This window comes from Astatotilapia calliptera, chromosome 17 (genome assembly GCF_900246225.1).
Source record: "Astatotilapia calliptera chromosome 17, fAstCal1.2, whole genome shotgun sequence".
NCBI lineage: Eukaryota > Metazoa > Chordata > Actinopteri > Cichliformes > Cichlidae > Astatotilapia > Astatotilapia calliptera.
Genome location: NC_039318.1, coordinates 31,954,375 through 31,971,650, shown reverse-complemented (window position 1 = coordinate 31,971,650; position 17,276 = coordinate 31,954,375). Strand labels below are relative to the sequence as shown.

Genomic DNA, 17,276 nt, shown 5'->3' with positions numbered 1-17,276 from the left:
TGCTCTCGAGAAGATCTGCATGGAGGAATGGGCCAAAATACCAGCTACTGTGTGTGCAAACCTGGTAAAGACCTATAGTAAACGTTTGACCTCTGTTATTGCCAACAAAGGTTATGTTACAAAGTATTGAGTTGTATTTTTGTTATTGACCAAATACTTATTTTCCACCCTGATTTACGAATAAATTCTTTACAAATCCTACCATGTGGATTCATGGATTTTTTTTTTTCACATTCTGTCTCTCACAGTTGAAGTGTACCTCTGGTGCAAATTACTGACCTCTGTCATCATTTTAAGTGGGGGAACTTGCACAATCGGTGGCTGACTAAATACTTTTTTGCCCCACTGTAAATAAATTATGAAATTGAATTTTGTGAATTGGAATGAAGAGTAACAAACAAGGAACAAAAATATATGACTATTAAAAAGCCCCAAAACATTTATTTATGATGTAAATCTAGTTTATTTGCATGTTTTATTCCAGCCTAGTCCGTGTCTTTACTGCATTTTACCTCCTTTCTTCCTCTGCTCTCTGTTTCACCGTCTCTGTCACATTGTGTGCTGAGCTCTGCTAAGCAGAGCTTATGAGAGTAAAGCCGACAGTTTTTCTATCATTGATAGAACAATGTTTGTTTACAATAAAATCACAATGCAAGCAGCCAAACAGAACTTAAAAACATTGGAAACTGTTGCATTAAATTAAATGGAGTCCACAGATCAACCCGTAGCCTCAGATTCCAAATCCAGCTATTTCTAGCTATTTGAGTCAGTTACAAAGTATCTGCTCAATGCATGTCCAGACAAATGCGCTTTTTTGTTGTTTTTTTCGGTGTGCTTCTCATATTTATGGTCCGACATGTTTCTTATTTTTCTTTTTAGGGATGAAATATGTATACAGTGCACCCGTAGAAAAAAGCAGACGACAAACACTGTAAAGTGCAAAGTGGTAAGTGAAAGCAGTTTTCATTGTCCTTGCATGCCTGGTGTTGTGTTTTCTTTCAGATTAATGTGTCCACTGTAATGAGGCACATCAGTCACGACTGCTGATGGGGTTTGGCTTTAGAGAAACAGTCCTGGGTGCTGAAATGACAAATCAGCAGAGCGGGGTATGAGAAAAGTGTACATATCAGTGTATCGTTTTCTTATGGATATATTGGTCATATGGTCTGGAGGGTGTTATTGTGACCTTATTAAAAAGAAAAAGCACAAGTGTTGTTTAAAGGTTGCACATGATAATCTGCCATTTTACATAATGCAATAGCCATTTATTTATTGCAGTTAATTAAATGCCACAATTATTCTGTCAAGGCCAAAGATGGAGGAATGTTTGTCTTTTTTGCAAGACAATGCATAAACTTGTTGAGGTGGAGCTATTACATTTTGGAGCCAATCTGGTTCATTTCCAAAAGAAGTAAAAAACTTTTTTTTCTGTGGTTGATTTATTGTTTGAAGCTAGAAGTTTGTGTCTGTTTGCTTTGAATCTATTTTTAAAATCTATTCAATCCATAACCTAACAGGAAAAAAATAAATTTTTCTTAAAACACCATCTTGGAGTACAGTCTTTGAGGTTAAAATGTGATTAAAGTGTGTGCACATAAGCAAAGACACTCAGCATCTTGGGTGCGAGACCACTTCCACCTTCCCATTGCTTTCATTCCTGAGTGAAACAGAGTCAAGATTTCTTTTTCCACCTAAAAGAGATTTAAACATTACTTCTTAATTTGTCCAGTATTCAGTTAAATCTTCAAAGATGAACTCTTACTGCATATCTGCTAGCCTAAAAATGTCCCTCTAATCATTGCAAAAATGTGTAATTGCCTCAACACTGCAAGCTGCACTTCCACCGTAGACACATATAAAAATCTACAGCAATTAAGCATATCTTTGGCTACTTTAAAGAAGCTATAGCTCAGTCTGAACAGCTCTCTGCGCACATTTCCAGTTTCAAATTGATTTCTTGTCATAGATCAGAGACCTCTTGTCATACCATTTTCAATCCTCAGATGGTTTCTCTGAGCCCGCTAACTGTCGTCCCTGTGAGTGGGCAAACAGGGGAACCTCCACGGGTCTTTACCCTGGGCACTCAGAACAGTCGAGGGGGTAGAGGCAGAAATCAAAGGGACTTGGATCATTCCCCATTGGCAGCCTCCATTGTCTAGCTGATTTGGGATTGGTGGAGAAGGTGAAAACTGCAGGGTCGGTGTGTGGGGGTGGATGGAGATCAGGCAAAGCAACCCTTCTTTTTTTTCTAATCTTTATCCACCATTAACCCCAGTGCCCCCGTGTGTGGCTGAGATCAGGGCCATTGGTCAATCCCCCATTCACTGCCACCCAGAATATTTTAAAGTTAAGCTCCATCGCTTAACAAAAAAAGTCTTACTCATCAAAGGTTTAGTTTCCCTTCTTTCCCCCTTTTCCTCACTTTTGCACTCACTCCCAAGGATCTGCTGCCGTTCTTCATGCGCCCTTCTCTCTATGGTCCACTGTTTTGTCTTCACACTTAGGAAAGAGGGAGGGGGAGAAGCTGAAAGTTTTTTGGAAGTTCCCCAGTTTCCATTTTTCGATTTAATGAAGTTTGGGGTAGGGTCTGATTGTGTCATACTGTGAGCAAATTGGAAGAAAAGCCAGTGACATCTTGCCCTTTGCTGAGCTCTCTGATTAGGAGATGTCCTGTTCTTACATTACTTCCATGAAGGAATTATTTTTGCATACCTGACATTTATATTTCCAGCAATTTTTTCCTCTTCTTTTTAACTGGTGTGAATGCTCCATATAAAACCCAGTTTAAGAAGAAGATAGAATTCAGTCCAGGTCCTGTTCTCAGTATAAACACTTTAGATTAATCTCTTTTTCCACACTATACTTTTTTCCTAGCAACTATCGGGTATTTATCTCACTCACATCTATCTAAAAAAGAAATAACTGAGGGTCAGAGTAAAAAAGCAAGAGAGGATGTGGAGATGGAGGATGTCGGGTGATGAGTAAAGAAAAGAAATTGCACGGCGAATGTTTGTCCTGAGTGCACAGTTGCTATGAGAATGAAGTTTGCAAGGAGGCTCAGAATGAGTATTACCATCATTACCTCAGAAGAAGATGGCTCTATTGATCCTCTGCGGTATTCCCCTCTTTTTCTTTCATGCTATCTGTTATCCAGTTGATTATAAATTGCCAAATCTTCATTCGAATATGAACGGATGAATCTGAATCTAGAATATGTAATTTAAGAAATTTTAATGCAGGAAAAAGAAAGTTAATTTCCCTCAGCAAAGGTGGCCTGCCTCAGCATACTTTGGGGCCCTTGCAGTAGTTCTGTATATGTGTGTGCGTCATATTAGATAATACTCGTTGGAAATACCGCATGCAATAGCTTAATTTCTGAAGAAAAGGGAGCAAAGATCTGCTGTTTCAAGTGTTATTCTTTCCTTGCAATTTAATTCAAGAAAATCTTGGGGCGTGGAAGCAGGGCCTGATGGCATCTCTCCAAGAGCCTGAGATTATTGTGAAACCCAACCTGAGGCAGGCATGACATCAGAGAGGCCTGACTTTAGGTTGAACTCCTTATTTCAGGTGGGACGAATTATGAGTGGGCTTCGCTCGCAGGTGATCGTGTCCAGTGAATCGGTCGCACACACTCGCGCATTCTTCTCCCAAGGTCTGAATGCTGATTGTCTTGACAGATTGAACTCGTGTGTTATCACCAAGCTGTCACGCAGCCTCATTTTTCAGCCTGCACAAATAGTCTAAAGTTTATGTTAGCCCTTCCCAGCGCAGTGTTTTATAGGGATATTGCCATCGTGACATAAACTAAATCCTACAGTGTTTTAACCTGCTGATGAGTTCTGTTTATGTAAGGGTCTGCATGCTAAGGTGCAGTACATGGAAATAACTGAGTTGCCAAGAAGTTGTTCCTGAATTCTTGGGAGACACTAAAAATCAAACATTATTTTAAATGTGATTACAATTAACTTTTTGCACATTAGCTTTGTGAACTTAAGTCTGTCATAACTACATTTAGTTGTTTTTTTTTATTTGAGTGACTCAGTTTTGCTGTTTTTAATTAATGGTAGGATTCCTCTCTATGATAAGACTTTCTCTCTCTCTCTCTCTCTCTCTCTCTCTCTCTCTCTCTCTCTCTCTCTCTCCCCCCCCCCCCTTTACTTTCTCTCAAAGTAAAAGTTTCAAATCAAACCACACGGTCACAGCCACTGAAAAAGCTTTTACTCCAGAGGCAACAAGCCAAGTCCTTTGTTCGTAATGATCATTTGATCGCAGCTTGAAAAGGGATACAGGCGGCAGCGAAATCCTACAAGAGCTTGGAATCTGACTTCCTCACCACAAACCACAAGCCTAGACAGTGCAACCGCTACTACCTGGTTGGAGGCGAAATGGGCAAAAAGTATTCATGTGTGTGGAAAAACACACTCACACAGCATGCTCGATTTGGGTCATGGAGCTGACAGACAGTGGAATGTGAATGTGTGTATGTTGACAAACTCCACTGCACTCTGAATGGGGTTTGTGATTACACCTCATCATGCGTGTTGCATCGGTCCTGTCTCCGGCCCCGATCCTTCTCCCTCCCTCCATCTCTCTCCCTCTCTCTCTGCTTTCCTCTTGCCTTCCACTCTCTCCACCCCCCCACACCCCCCAATTTCTCCCCCTCTCACCGCAGTGCCTCTTGGGCAATCATGTGGTCACACTACCTGACTCCTTGCTGCTCAAGAGTGCAGTTGACAAAAACAGCCCGAGGCCCGTCATGTGGAAAAGATTCAGTCGGCACACAGCATACATCCTACCCCCCACCCTACAACTTCTCACTTTCTCCCGCTAAGTAACTGGAGCACCGGGGTGTTTCCTTCTTCTGCTCACCTGTGAAGGAAAATGGCAGGGCTTTCCTCCTGTCTGGCCATATGAGAGAGTGGGTATTTTTGTGTTTGCAACTTTGCAGCCACGGTACGTGGATGCCGCTTTAAACAGCCGTGCAAAAGCGCATGTGGGTGTACGTGTGTGCTTTCCACCCTCTCCCTACCACACTCTGAGAGGTGCAGGCAGTTTCTCTTTGTCTGATGAGTTGCACACCTCGTGTCATGTAACATAAAGCTGGCGGTCAGTGAGAGCTCTCAGCTGTCAGTCAGCTTGGTGGTCCTGGCCTGTCGAGCTGCTCACCTGTGTTTATTGGACAAGACCCCCTCCACATTACCCAGGGAGAACATCTTGTCTCCCCTCCTTTTCTTTTTCTCTTCCTCTCTGCCATGCCTTCTCTTTTATTTTGTCTCTTTTTATCATTCCCTTTGTCTGTCCTTCTTCCTCTTCCCGTTTCTCAACATAGTATCATTTTTGTTTAACTTCTCTCTCAGTCATTTTTTAAAATCCACCCCTACCTCCTTTCCCGAACTCTTCTCCCTACTGTCCTGTACAGTTTATTTTTCTGGCTTTCTTCCCTGTTTTTGCTTTTCTACTATTCTTTTGTTTCCTTCTCTCTCCTTTCCCGCTGTCCGTTTTGATTTTGAATTATTTTGGGACCTCTTTTGTCACTCCTTTGAGTTTGAAGCCAAAGAGGCGGTGGTGTTCATCTTTTCTCTGCACCTGGATGAACACACACACGAGCTTGCTTGCACCGCCGCTGGATGACTGATTGAAACTTGTGTCTCAAAGTTGCTAATGTTCACTGAAGCATTATATTGTAGATAAAGTAAATAAACTGGGGTACCATGGGAGAAATCTCTGGAATAGACTGCTGAGATCTCACAGATGACACACACACATTCACATGCATGTAGACTGGCAGAGGCTTTCTCTCTTTCACTTACACAAAGACGCACACACTCACACATCAAGCAAATGGCTGAAGAGATGTCAGCGAGGCTGAGGCGTGAGCAGAGCTAGGGCGCGGAGATATTTTCTATGGCTCAGGAATTTCACAAGTTTAATGTTTTTTGAGAAGCTCTCTAGAAAAATAACAGTTAGACTCAAGGATCTGCAGTCAAGTGGTCGATTATATAGCAAGCATATAGCTATAGAGTCTATTGTTAGTATCTATTTTAAGATCTAATGAAAAAACATTTTATTCTTTACTTACTGAATTTCCTAGCAGGTAAGTAAGTCATGCTTAACCAGGTAGTTTTCACATATTTCACAGCGTACCCATAGCCAGAAACCTTGGACTAAGGATAAAGGATGGCTGTAACCACCATTATGTCATCCAATGAGTTTGTAAAGTCCAGTTATGAAGCTTTGATTTTAGTTTTTTACCAGTGCCAGATTATTTTTGGAGGGTAGAAGTCGTCATATTACACAAGAACATTTAAGGTTAACTTGGCAGATAATGCTAGTAGGTTTGGTTTTGGTTAAAACGATGAAGGCCATACATAGATACAGATGTTGTTATTTAATGCACAGCAAAATAAAAAAATAACTATAACAATAATTTCAACCACTGTAGCACAGATTTGTTGTATGGGTGGTACCACAAAGCAACACGTATTATTTGTCAGCTAAGTGCTCCAAAAGGCCCCAAACCGCAAACATGATCAAGTGAGTCAAACTAATAAGGCTATGCTAAGAGACAGTTACCAGCTGCAGCTGCCTTTGTCAAAAATCATAGATAGCATATTCCAGTGAAATCAGCCAAAACAATTAAAATGCATAACTTTAAACCATTAATGTGGGAGATTTTCATGTGGCAGTAAGTATTCATTCCTCCACCTTTGGAGCCAGCCTCAAATGGCTTTTTGAGGAACTGCAGGTTCTGGCTTCTTTCTTTAGGCCTGGAGGTTGCTGCTTGGCTAAAAGCTTTTCATCTTCATTTATTAGCACTCTCTCTAGTCTGAACTTTGTAATTATACTTTTCTTTCCAGAAGTTTTTTTTTCTCACCCTTTTGAAAGACCCTTCTGACTTCAGTCAGTCCAATTCAAATTATTTTTGTTGGACAGACTTAATAGCTAGGCTAGTTAGCATATTGGTTAAATGTGAGGGCTGACTCTTTGTGGCTGCAGGGTTTTAAACCAATGTCCACTGAATGATCCCTCAGTTTAGAATACTTGTGAGGTATTAAAGCCACACATCAATAGAGCCCTCCATTCATATTTTCACCTGCTATTATTTAAAACTCTCCTGTATTCAGTATAGTTCCATTCTGTGCTGTAAAGTGGTATTGGTGACATGGTAATACATTTGCATTGTGCCCAATGATAAATACTCTACCAGGTTTTACTCACTCCGCTGCTTCCGAATGTGTCCGGACAGCGCCTATATTGTCAAAGGCACGGGGGTCATTCAAAACTCGGTCTCCCTCCCTTCTGCCTTTTGTCAAATATTGCTGTGCGGGTGATAGTTTTCTCATTTATTTAGTGAATAGTTGGCGGGTGAAAAAGAAAGAATTTTACATTATGGAAATGATGGAATGGGTTATAATCTCCCACATATTCATCACAGCAGACATTGGACCCTTGTGATACCGTCCTCCATTTGGCTATTGTTCCCTTTCTCTTTTCGCATACTGTTCCCCTCAATGGGCAAAGCAGGCTTTAATCCTGTCTCTCTTTGGAATGACAATGTTTACTAGCTATCATTCAATAAGGAGCCAGGAGCACGAGACACATCCCTCTATCACTAAATGCTGTGTGAATGTGCTTGAGCCAGCTACAGAAACACGCTGTGAGCCCACTAAGGATAAAGGAGAGGCTGGCTCTACAAAGTGATTAGACTTTTTTGTGTGTGTGTGTGTGTGTGTGTGTGTGTGTGTGTGTGTGTGTGTGTGTGTGTGCGGGTTTTGCAACCTTTAAAATCATTTTAGAACTTTTCTTTTACTTGACCCTCTTGTCATCCTTGTACTTAGTGTATACAGTATATTTGAAAAAAAAATAAGCTTAGTGCAGGCTTGACAACACACTGATACAGCACCGTTGGGTAATTATTGCCTGTAAGTAGGGATTAGGGTTGTGGATGTTGACAGTAAATTGGCTCAGAGCATGTGTTAAACACGCCTTTATGTACAGACACCTTCTATTTTCTTGCAAAAATGGAAGGTGACTATTCATAAAGGGACTTTTTTTTCTTTTCTACATCACCCTTATTTAAGGATTGGCAGCACATTTGGTAAATATGTCTTTTGTTGTGTAAAAAAACAAGGGCGGTAATGAGATTTCTAAATATAAAACTTCAAAGAATGAAAAGCCAAACCTTTTTATTGTTTTTATTTTTCTCGTTTCCTTTGCCCTGCCGCACTATTTGCCTTTCAGAGTCTTGACAGCTTTAGAGATTAGTGCCATAGCTGCTAACAATCATTAGTGTGTTTTCACCATTGTGTCATGCACTGTTTTCTACCACCACCAACCCCCAGCTCTGCCTCCTGCGTGTCTCCTGCTTTCGTGCCGAGCAAGGAATGAAAAACAATCGTTATGACCTCCAGCGACCCCTGCAGACGCACAGTCAGTTAAATGGTTTGTAAGACGTTTAATTACCAAATGGTATAATCGTTATTCATCTCATCATTAGATGTATGATATTAAGTGAATTGCCTCCCCTGAGTCCCCGTGTTTCACAGATCAATAGATTTAGATGGAGTTTGAAGGGAGTAGGGGGCTGATTGGGAAGTTAAAACACTTCTGAGGCTCCTGATATGAACACAAGCATTGTTCCTGTGATGCACAGTGGTGACATTGACTCATTTATTTATGCAATTAGCTTTTATGTAGGTTTAATTATGCTAATTTCAATGTCGGCAGACAGGAATGGTATGTCACTTTTTTTAAATGGATTTACAGCTCCTGGGTTTATTTGGTGGTGAAAGGACAAGAAACAATGAATAAGGTTATGGCACCGCAGACTTCCCATCAGCAGAGTGCTTGCGTTTGCACTTTGGGACACTTTGTTGGTATCGTGCTTTGTTTGAAGGCATTGTGGAGATTGCTAATGCAGCGTGTACACCTCTGAGGCCCAGTAGCCTGCAGCTTGATATTGCCTGTATTCCCAGTGTGAATATGGCTGAGTGGTGATCGGGGACTTGCTGCACCAGAAGCTGCTATTCACTGCAGCAAGCACTACTAGCCTGAGTTAATTGTCCATTATCTGCTATTATCTAAGCTCTCCCTCTCCCTTTCTCTTTTATTTTCTCTCACTCATGATTCTAGCCATCACCACCAGTTTCACTCAGTATGCTGTATCCACTGCTTCTTTTTCCCTCCCTACTCTAGCAACCTTATACCAATGGTGTAGTCAAGTCCTGGCAACTGAGTTCAAATAGTAATAATGATTCCCTTTGTTCCTGACGTACCTCGAACAGGATTCTGAACATGAAGTCAGCAAAGCACCATGTTTAATCCTTGTCTTATCGTCTCACTAGTTGAGTGGGAGGTGCTGAACATTCTCATTCAGAGTACACATTTGTGGATTATTTATTCTTAAAAGCATGCAGAGGAATCCAAATACATTTGAATTATACTTTTTTTAAGTATAAAGTTAAAACGTGTTCAATATGATTAACAGTGACAAGCTATCATTTTGACAAGAGAAGCAATCTCTTATCCTGGATAAATAAATCAATTTAATTAAAGTTTATCAAAGAATATCAGCTTCTTCTTCTGGTTTCTCTTTGATGACATGATAGATCTGTCTGCAAAGGTGTTTGAGGAATCCTCAAATATTTCACTTGATGGCACTGTTTTCCTTTTTGCTCCAGCTCAAGCAACAGGGAATGTTTTATGTATGCTGGGCACAATGTGAAAAGTCTGGCTATGCCACAGATACGTGTCTTCCTCTTTCCTTCTGTCCCTGGGCACTGAGAAACTGTCAGAACATTGGCAATAAAAAAAATAATAAAATAAAATGTGCACTATATTATTTAAAAAGAAAAATATCCCACAGATAAAATGGTTTGAATCTAAGTACGCATTGATCCAGTTACTAAAATACTTTATTAAACTACTTCTTGTTGTTTTTGCTTCGCTGTTTAAATGAATCCACATGCACTCCAGTTGTGTTGCTATAAATTCTTCTACTCATTCCAAGCAAGATGATGCACACTATAAGACATTCCTCAAGTTAATTTCTTTCCTTGATATAGTTTTGTCCTTGTACTCAATTAATCACCACATACCGCTAGACTGCATATTAGACCTCACCATTTACTAATAGACACTTTTTAAGGCTTTCATTTACTGTATGAAATTGCTGATTAGAAAAATGTGGGAATCTTGTATGGTAATGTACAGCTCTTCTTGTGCAATTTATTGCTGTAAATGCCAAGACCTTTGAGGGGCAAAACATATTATTAGAAAGCTACTTAGAAGCCAATACAATATTTTTTGTATTTTTATGTTTTTTTCATGTGATGTACTTGTAGTTATGCAGTGCTTTTCTGGTCTTACTGACCACTCAAAGTGTTTTGAAAAGTGCTTTTTTTCAGTCAGTCAGACTTTGGTGTCAGTACACTCAGTGCAAAATCATGTGTCAAATTCTGTCATGTCATTTGTCAAATCCTTAGAAAATAAATTAGCTAATAAGTTTTAAATATTCCCAGGAGATGGTTCACCTTTGGGAATGTACATTTTTAAGTCGACACAATATTAACTCGTGTTTTTCATTTTTCTTTTTAATGTTTAGACTTACTGTTGCTAATATTTTAGATGAAACTCCTAGAATTGTATTGTGTAATGAATTTCTTCTCATTGTTCAAGAGTGACAAGACACTGAATGTAGGGTTCATGAATAAGGTCAAGCAAACTGAGGATTTTTAGGGTTATGAATGATGTGTTTATTACAATATTTAAATAATTTTACAATAATATATAAAGAATGTTATATAATATATGCATGCAACCAAATATCTGTCAGTGCTAGATTGTAAATTGTATATTTGTTGGTATAAATTGTGGTATTACACTGTAAAAAGTAGTTGCCAGTTCATACCATTATTTAACAGGGATATTTCTTACATTGTAGTTATGAGTTGAAAAAAATAAAAAGTATTCAAGCCTAAAACTGTAGTTAAGAGCGCTCCACTCTGGCCACCATTTGTCCATTAGTTTTCCTGTTGTCTCTCACAGAGTGAGACTTAAGCTGAGTTTAAATAGGAGTTGGATGGATGGATTAGAGGTGTGTGGGGCGCTGGGGGATCAAGATCATATTAAGTGCTCACAAAGCAAATTGCTCAACATTAAGAAGTCTTGATCTGGTGGTCCTGCTTCACAAGCAGCCTGTAAAGAAGCAATATATCACAGTAAAAAATAACTACAGCTTGTATTTCAGCATCGTGCACATCATAAATAAAGGTGTGCAACGTATAATTGAGGCTCGTGCACGGGGAACTCGGCTGGAGATGAGAAATGGAAATCTGTGTACTGGTAAATAGATAATCACACAAAAGTAATTGAGGTTTTCAAACCCCAATCTAGTCTGCCAGCATGAGCTCGTTTGCATGTTAATCACGTCAGTGATTTCCCTTCATCACAGGGAAGTCCGTGCACACTTCCATAACCAGCTTTTAATTGCATTTAAAATGTCACAGAGGTGGAACACATGTAATTTAGCCAGAACTGTGTCCAAATTAATGGGTACTACTGAGACGCTCCATTGGACAGGGTTGGAAATGAGAGAGGCTGTCCATTGTTTGGGTCTTTATTAGAGATGCCTCAGTCTTTCCGTCTCTCCACGATAACATCTTTACAGCACCTTTTGAAGTTTCTATCAAGACTTCAAAATGAAATCTGACAAGCATTTTGTGAACGACTTAACTCTACAATAGATGCCAACTTCTTGCAAAAAAAAAAAGCCAAATGGATGGACATTAAAAAGATGGAAAAAGGAAACATCAAAGGAAGAGAACGCAAAGTCCAAGTGTTAGGTTTTAAATGGAGAAAGAAAGGGAGGAATAGTTTATTTTCTTTCATCACCAGGTGTTCTTTGGCGTATAAATTACCAAGATGATGTTTCCATAACACAGCTTAGGGCACTCTAGAGAGGGGAAACCTGCAAAACAGACCTATTTAATTTTTCATAGAGGTGGACCATCAGGAGCAATAAGCCAATATTCCTCTTCACCTTTTCCAGATGCCTTCTACACCACTATATCTTACCAAAAACCCAAGCCCCTCTTACTTTTGGATTTCATTTTTTTTTTTTTTTTTAAGAAAAAGTTCTGCCGAGACCTACATGAAAGGAAGGAACTGTTGAAATGTTAATTTTACCATCTGCTGTTGAGGTCTGCTACCTTTGTGTGTGTGTGTGTGTGTGTGTGTGTGTGTGTGTGTGTGTGTGTGTGTGTGTGTGTGTGTGTGTGTGTGTGTTTTCTTTTTTCCTGCCTTCTTTAATTCCCAGTAGTTCTGTTCTGTTTCATGAATGTGCTGCTATTTTGGCTGTTTGAAGTCATGGGGTTTCTGTGAGCGTGGCTACGACTGGCTGGAAAATACAATGCCACATGGCGGATGGTGGAGACTGTCCCATTAGTTTCCTGTTTAGAGCCCTGTCCCTCCTGGTAACACTGCTTCTTACCAGTCCCAAGGATCCAGTTACACTCCCATGCATGCCCAGCTCCAGCACACAGTTTGTCCGTCCCTCTTGCTGACTCGGGCTTGCCCTCGCTCCCTCTCCTTCATGAGTCTGCACGTCTTTGGGGACCTATTTAGTCTGTTTATCTTAATGCTGAGGATTTTAATCACTCGTTAACAAGACCCCTAGCACCTTTGTCCAATAAAAGGTTTTTCTCCCTCTCAGCACACGTTATTGGTAGTTTTCCTGTAAGCTCTACAAACCCCCGTCGAATCCAAGATGGAAATGAAATTCTTGACAGCAGTATTTCCCCATCTTTATGTGTCCAGCCTTTTCATCAAAAAAGTTGACACTTTTAAAAGCAAAGACATATTGCCAAGTTTGCTGTAAAGATTTTGCCAAATGGATAGATTCCATTGTGAGATTTGATAGTTGGCAATTAGGGTGAGACATCCTGTGTGCAGAGTTGCTTAGCATTTTCCTTGGCCGGGACCAGATTGTTTAGTCTGCTCTCATTGTGAGCTGTTTCTGAGCTGCAGTTGACGGTTGTTTGCAGAGCGCTGGGGGAAAATGTGAGAGGGGCCAGTGCCTTTCTCTATTTATTTATTTTCCCCGTCCTTGGAGCTGGAATCTGATTTGTGTTCATGTTTCTCTATTCTCTCTGAGCGGTTTTTAAGTGTGGCTGCTGAAATCTAGACTCTGTATGACCTCACTGCGCGGCCTGTGTTTCATTAATGACCAGCCCTGTGGTTTGGGGAGAGGAATATTTTTCATATGACACCGCCTTGCATTAGTGCGAAGCGGCAGCTGCACAACCACAAAACCATCCAATTTTGTGGCTTTGAAAGGTGTGAAAAGTTCAGCTCCCTATAGCAAGCCTTGCATTTATAATTATGCTCAGTGTATGTATGTATATGTGTCAAGAAGCGGAACTACTGAAGACTTGTAAAAGAAACCCAAAGGAAAAAAAAGTCACCTGCTAATGAAACATTTGTCTTTCATTCTCCTTGGCAACTTGTAAAGTAAATAGTGGCGATATATTTCAGAGAAAGATGTTTACACACTTAAAGCTCTGACATGCTATGCCTTCGTGAAGCCACCTAAAATAACAAGCAGAAATTCAAAGTGGAATAGGTAGCACTTTGACAGCTCGATTCATCTGTAGCAAATATTTGATTTCAACATGATTTTATACTGTTTGGAACCCTTTGTGGGTCCAAGTCTTTTTAAGTCTTATTTTTTCCAAGTGCCACATCTGGCATATGGAGTATTTCTTTGCAGATTGATTGATTTCCCAGGCTTTGTTGGAAGCCACACGGCGTTTTACTAAGAAGCATGCAACAATTCACAGACACACGTAGCAAGCCTCTATACCCCCTCCCTTCTCAAAAAAGAAAAAAAAGAAAAGCTCAGACACTAGACTACTGTAACTGTTTGGTACCTTGCAGGATATTGAAAATCCAAGAGGAAACCTCAGATTTGTCCTCTCCTAAAACAAAGAGCCCTTGTGCTCCGGCCATCCTCTTCTCTTCCCCCCTCGCACTTTAAAACCATACCTTCATCATCATCATACCGATAAATAAAATGTCTTTGAAAACACAAGATAATTTCAAGTCATTCGCTGCGGTGCACTCCTCTAGTTCTGTCAGCTTGAAGGCAGGAGTTGGAAGAGGGAGAGATTGAGGTAAGTCACCAAGTCTCAGGGAGAGTGAACAAAGAAGAGAAGATTACCTAATAGTCCTGCTATGTATTTGAAGTGGAGCCTGCTGTTTGTTTGGGGAGGTTCAGGAGATGGATGTGCAGGGAGATGTCTAAAGGGCAGCTGATGGGTACTTTTAAGCTGTCAGAAACATCCCATTTGCCATTTGTCTTCTTGAATAGATGACAACAGGCTTCGACAGGGGCAAATGACAACAAAGAGAGAAAGTTATTGTCTCCCAAGTTCGCACAGTGTTGAGAATGTTGCCTCCAAGTATAATTGGGCACCTTTGTGTAAATTAAGAGTCATCCACAGTGATAAGTTGACAAGGCTTATAAGCCACTCATGCATGCACTCACTATTTTTGGTGCCTGGTGTCATGAGATCTCTAATCAGTCTGCAGTCTGCTTGTATATGTTTGTAACCAATACAGGTTTTCTAGTTGTCACTGTTTATAAAGAAGTAGTTAACGTAATTAATGCCAAACTGATGCTTAACTTTCTTGAATTAATCTCATTAGAAGTCCACATTATATATGTTGCTCGAAAGATGCAGAGATTTTTAGATGAAACGTTTTCACGCCTCTTGTGAACGCCTCACAAAACGTGAAAAACATTTTGTGAACAATACACTTCTTATTGACACTTATTCTTTTTTAAAAGTCTCTTTTTTTCAGCTGGCATAACCCAAGCCACTCTATTGATAACTTCTAAAAATGGTTTTCTGAATTTCTTTTTTCTAATTCCATAAATTGCAGTCTTCCTTTCTCTTGTGATTTTTGAACAAACAGTTACAACCTTTTGATTCTTTGAAATCCCTGCCATCCGTTTCTGTTTTGATAAATTGTACATCTCGTCCTATTTTCAAAGTCATCAGCGATTGCGTTTTTGCCACTCAGAGCACTGAACATGGACAGCTTTTAAAGGTAGTGAGTAGGTCTGATAAGTGGCTCAATCCTTGTACTAAAGCATTTTTACTGAAGGTTTAATAGCTACTGTATAATGAATTATAATGTATTCTCTCCGATTGCAAATTTCCTCTAATACAGCCCTTCTGCTGTAGTGGAAAAAGTCCATCTGAATATTATTGTGACCAGCTTTTTAATAATACAAATCAATTGCATGATTTTAAGTAGTTAGACTCATACTTTTGTTGTAAATTTTCCCCCCAATGCCAAATGGAGTGGTGCTTGTATAATTGGAATAGCTAACCAATTTCAAAGCAGAAAAATTTTTCATCCCAAAAATGATTTGCTGTGTTTGTGGTACATCATGGTCAGCTCTAAGTCAACTGTATGTGTTAGTATAAAATACAGTCGAACATTTCAGCCTAGTTTGAACACATTGAAAAGCAATAGGCTTATGAATCATCTTGCTGTTCCAATTTAATGGAACATACCTTTCAATGACAGCGTGTACCAGCACATCATCAAAGTGAAACTTCCAAAGTTCCGCTTAACTTGTTGCTGAAATAGTTTCTCGTTTTCAAGAAAATTGCAGTGTGCCAAGTCTCCAGAAGTGTATCAGGGAATCTTCCTGAAGGAAAAATTGCCACTTGCATACTTGTCTTTGACCGAAGTGAAGCCCTCACCCACTCCAGGGGGAACATGTGCTGTTTAGGAAGATATAAAGGAGTAATTTTATTACTCGGTACATCTCCCCCTCAGAAGCCATTTCATTTCTCCTTTCAGCCTCCACAGAAGCCTTTATTTGATCTCATATTCCCGAGTATGACTGCCTCAAACCAGTCAGACTCCGTTTATTTTCATTTGGAAAACACATTTAGCGTTGAAGGGATGGCAAAGGATTTAAGTGAAGAGCAGGGGGTTCTGGTGTGGAAGGGACTGAGGCGAGTTTCTCTATCACATGTTAATGTTCTCCTGCAGGGATTGTTGGGAGCCAAACTTTAGATTTTTCTTTCCCGCAGTTTCTAGCGGTGTGACTGCTTTCAGCGTCATCACGAATAAGCTTTCAAACATTACCACTTCTAGTCTCCGCACAAATACTTCCCTGCAAATAGCTGCTAAGTTTGCATCCATACAGTGAAATTGATACAGCTGGATACCCTTTACTCAGTGCTTTGAAATTGCAGATCATTGAAAAAGTGTGCCATTTATTAGGCAGCCCACTTAGGCAGCCCAGATGTAGCTGGTCACTTGAGAGGGAGACTTCCTCATAAACTCTGAGCCTTTACAGCGGGCACAACACCCAACGGTGGAGTCAAAATTAACCCGCAACCTTCCCTCAACTCCACATACTTGGCTAAATCCTGAGCCAGTGCAGCTGTCTGGAGGAGCCTGCACCTTATACACACAATTCCTAAAAAACTCTCCCCCTCTTCCTCATTTATCAGTGTTTCGGTCTGTCTCTCTGTCTGTGCCTGCAGCACCTATATCCTCTCCAGCCTGTGTCTGGTGACAGCATAATGAAAACATTTTTGTGAGAAGTGTCGTTTCAGTGCTCCGGAAGTCCCACTCACCTAAATAGTTCCTTCTCTATGTCTTGTCTGTCTTTTTTTGTATTTTTTTTTTGTGCGTGTGGGCGAGTGGGGGGGTATTATAGCCTCCACTGGGCTCAGTTCCACACATTGAATTACCTCCAGATGTAATTCCTACTCCCCCCCAACCCCTTCACCCTCAAATTAGTGGCTAGTAAAAATTAGGTTTGAATTAGCCGTGGTGTGGAGAATATGAGAGTTTTAAGTTTTCCATATAATGAGTTTATTATTCTTTGCTAGAATGCCATTTTCCTGAATTAATTTGATCAGGTCTTTTTTTTTAAAGGTGTAATTGGTATCAAGTCGAATGGTGTTTTAGTCATGAATGGATAGCCACTATGTCAGCAGTGAACCCAGAAGGCTGAGGTAATCGGAGGTCTGTAAAGTCCACTTAAAAGCTCCACGTCACAACAGCTTCTGGGGATTATTCCCAAAAGTTTCCCTGTTATCTAATTCATGGTCAGCATCTAATTTTTCATCCGGCATGAAAGCATTTTTTATTGCTACTTGTGAGTGCATTGATGGGATTCCTTGGATGTTAGATAGCGGGTTGTTGCATAGCATATACAGGTGTTGTGCTCTTTTGACTGCCAG

At 40.2% G+C, this 17,276-nt stretch overlaps 1 protein-coding gene across 5 annotated transcripts in view; it reads left to right on the top strand.

Moving 5' to 3' along the window:
• foxp2 (forkhead box P2) overlaps positions 1 to 17,276 on the top strand; it is a 102,107-nt gene that overhangs the window by 11,985 nt on the left and 72,846 nt on the right. For all 5 annotated transcript variants that reach the window (XM_026147617.1, XM_026147621.1, XM_026147620.1 and 2 more), the window contains one exon: positions 880 to 946. The gene's annotated coding sequence lies outside the window, so the exon portion shown is untranslated. The remainder of the gene's footprint in view (positions 1 to 879; positions 947 to 17,276) is intronic.